The sequence below is a fragment of the Trachypithecus francoisi genome, unplaced genomic scaffold, assembly GCF_009764315.1.
Source record: "Trachypithecus francoisi isolate TF-2019V2 unplaced genomic scaffold, Tfra_2.0 Lachesis_group4, whole genome shotgun sequence".
In the NCBI taxonomy this organism is placed as follows: Eukaryota; Metazoa; Chordata; class Mammalia; order Primates; family Cercopithecidae; genus Trachypithecus; species Trachypithecus francoisi.
The window spans coordinates 21727107-21730898 of record NW_022681469.1 but is presented as its reverse complement, the minus strand read 5'-3'; the positions used below and the strand labels follow the sequence as shown (position 1 = coordinate 21730898).

Sequence of the window (3792 nt, the reverse complement as noted above, 5' to 3'; positions counted from 1 at the left end):
AAGCCTGTGAGGATACTACAGTTATTACCTCAATTTTACAGATGAGGAAACTAAGAATCAGATATTTAAAAGTTTGCCTTTTGTCACACAGCTCAAAGGTGCTGGAATTGGGATTCATACCCACTTCCATGACTCTAGAGTAGAGGCACCTGATCATATGCAATGTGCCTCTGTTGGAAAGAAAAGAGAGCCAAGCAGGATAAAATGTAAGAGGCATAAAAGGGCAAATAATTGTCATCTTTTAGAGTGTTTCTAAAGCCCAGTGTAAAATGGGCTATTAGAAAATGATTAAATGTAACAAATTAATTTTATTTCACAGAATAAGGGAACAATGCAATTCAGTAAGTCTGAATACTTCAAAGTAACAATAACTAACATAAGCAATGGCTATCCAAGAATAATTTTGAAATATTAACCACTAGCCTTCTTAAGTAATAGGGCCATAGGGATATTATGTAAACTTCTTGATTGAAAAACTTCTTGCTTCATGAATGCAAAATTTTAAATTTATTAAAGCTAACACATTTAATAAATTTATGATTCAAGTTTTCTGTGGAGACTACAGTAAAGGCATATTCAACTTAAATATACATACACATATATACACACGTGTATATATTATGCATGTATATATATTTAAACACACATATACAGCTCTAGTACAAAGAGGAAAGCTTATATAAAAAATCTTTTCCACCTCTAAAACTAAATGAAATTAAAGTTCAGTTATCTGAAAAAAAAAAAAAACACAATTGCTATTTCCTTACCTAAAAATCAAACAAACAATTAGAAAAACAAAAATGTGGCCGGGTGTGGTGGCTCACGCCTGTAATCCTAGCACTTTGGGAGGCAGAGGTGGGTAGATCACCTGAGGTCAGGAGTTTGAGACCAGCCTGGCCAACTGGTGAAACCCCATCTCTACTAAAAATACAAAAATTAGCAGGGCATGGCGGCGGGCACCTATAATCCCAGCTACTCTGGGGGCTAAGGCAGGAGAATCGCTTGAACCTGGGGGTCAGAGGTTGCAGTGAGCCGAGATCACACCGCTGCACTCTAGCCTGGGTGAAAGAGTGAAACTCTGTTTCCAAACAACAACAACCAAAAAAAAATAAATGTTATCTGTGGAGAACACTATGGAGGTTCCACAAAACAACTAAATATAGAACTATCACGTGATCCAGGATTCTCTCTTCTAGGTATATATCCCCCAAAAATAAAATCAATATATTGAAGAGATACCTGCACTCTCATGTTCATTGCAGCACTCTTCACAATAGCCAAGATTTGGAATCAACTTAAGTGTCCATCGACAGATGAATGGATAAACAAAATGTAATATTTATCCACAATGGAATATTGTTCAGCAATAAAAAGAATAAAATCCTGTTATTTGCAACAACATGGATGAGGCTAGAGGACACTGTGTGAAGTAAAAAAAGCCAGGCAAAGAAACACAAACTTCACATGTTCTCACTTATTTGTGGGAGTTAAAAATTAAAACAACTGAACTCATGGAGATAGAGAGTAGAATGATAGTTACCAAAGGCTGGGAAGGGTAGTAGTGGGAGAGGACTGGGGGAGTGGGGATGATTATTGGGTCCAAAAATATAGTTAGATAGTATCTGGTAGTATAATTGAGTGACTACAGTCAACAGTAATTTACTATATATTTATAAATACCTAAAAGAGTAGAACTAGAATGTTCCTATCACAAAGAAATGATAAATACTTGAGGTGATGGTTGTCCCAATTACCCTGATGTGATTTTTACACCCTGTATGCCTACATCAAAACATCACATGTACCACACAAATATATATATACCTACTATGTACCCATAATAATTAAAAATAAAACATTAAAAAAAGAATATAAAAATGAGGTGGGATCATTACATGCCAGATTAACTCAGTGAAAAGAAATCCACACTTAAATCTATGTAACTTTTTTCTTTCAGTTACAGGGCAAAAGAGAAACTCCTATCCGCGCTCAAGGGAAAAAAAATAACACCCAAAACAGAAGGTGCCATCATGGGGGTTGTCATCCACCCCAAGGACCGAAAGATTCGGCACAAGGAGCCCAAGAGCCAGGATATTGGCCTACCTGAGGCTGTTGGTCAAGCTGTACAGGTTTCTGGCCAGATGAAACAACTCCACATTCAACCAGGTTGTCCTGAAGAGGTTGTTTATGAATCGCACCAACAGACCACCTCTGTCCCTTTCCCCGGTGATCCGGAAGATAAAGCTTCCTGGCCGGGAAAACAGAAAGGCTGTGGTTGTGGTAACGGATGACGTACGGGATCTGGAGGTGGCCAAACTGAAGGTGTGTGCACTGCGCATGACCAGCTGGTCCCCGGGCGGCATCCTCAGGGCCGGGGGCAAGAGCCTCAGTTTCGACCAGCTGGCGGCGGACTCCCCCAAAGGCTGTGGTACCGTCCTGCTCTCTGGTCCTCGCAAGGGCTGAGACGTGTACCGGCATTTTGGCAAGGCCCCGGGAACACCACACAGCCACACCAAACCATACATCCGCTCCAAGAGCCGGAAGTTCGAGCGCGCCAGAGGCCGACTGGCCAGCCGAGGCTGCAAGAACTAACTCTGGATCCTGTCGTGTTACTAAAGATTTTTGGATGCTGAAAAAAAAAAAAAAAAAGGAAGGAAGGAAGGAACGAAGGGAGGGAGGGAGGAAGGAGTTAGAAAATCTAGCTGTGTTCAAAACAACAAAATCTGATTTTACTTGCTTGTCAGGAAACAACAAAACAAACTCAATAGCCATTTGATTGCAGTAAAACTGTGTATTCAGAAACTCCAGGTGAATTAACTAGAGAAACAAGGAGAATTCAGAAACTAAAAGGACTGTAGGATTTCTTCCCCAGGTTTATGCTGTTTTAATTACATTATTCTGTAAACTGGTTAATACACCTGCAGAATCATTCAGTTTGGCTATGGTTGTTTTGTTAGCCATGGCTTAAAATTATCCAATTCCTCTTCGCACTACCCATCTCCTTTAGTCATATTAAGTAATGAAAATTAAGGAACACTTATTTAAGAGTCCTTGGTATGTTGGCAAAGACCGATCATACCAAAAAATCACACCTCTTATGCTCAAAAAAAAAAAAAAACTTCGATAAATTGCAAAATGCAGACATTATCATGCAATAAGCTTTGATAACTTAGAAAATAAATCTAGAAATTAAACCAAGATTGAAACAAAAATAACCAAAACATCTGGAAGGTAAATTACTGCTCGGGAACTCTTGTAATACTTCAAAGATTCAAATGTAAACTGATGATATGAACTGTACAAAGAGAAAAATTTCCCTAACTGTTTCATGCTCAAGGGAATGTCTCCTTCTGGCCAGCCACCAGCTTCCATACATCCTTCTCTCCTCAGGGATCAGATGGCTCTGTTGGGATGCCTTCCTTGTCTTTCTGCCAGTTTAGTAATTGATTATCTATCTTTATTACCAAGTCAGTCTGTACACTGAATGTGGAATGGATTCAGCAGTCAAAGGAAGAAGTGGAAAAACAAGATATGATATGGCTTAGGTAAAAATCTGTTTTAAGCAGCAGCATCCTAAGTATGTAGCAATTCCACTTGGCTGTACAAAGAAGTGAGCTTCTCTTGTTTTGCATGCAAATGCAGGGTGCTCTCAAATGCTAGAAATATGTTTTTTACAGAGAGAGATATCAGCAGCCAAGTCACCCCTCTTCACAAATATCCCCCCAAAACAATAAACTAAATGGTTACATTAAGAGAAACAGATAATTTCCCTCTGTCCCTTCCAAAATGGAA

The 3792-nt window shown here is 39.1% G+C and overlaps 1 pseudogene; it reads left to right on the top strand.

Annotated features, from left to right (window-relative positions):
* Positions 1–2030: 2030 nt before the first annotated feature.
* Positions 2031–3143, top strand: LOC117073052 (annotated as a pseudogene).
* Positions 3144–3792: the final 649 nt, after the last annotated feature.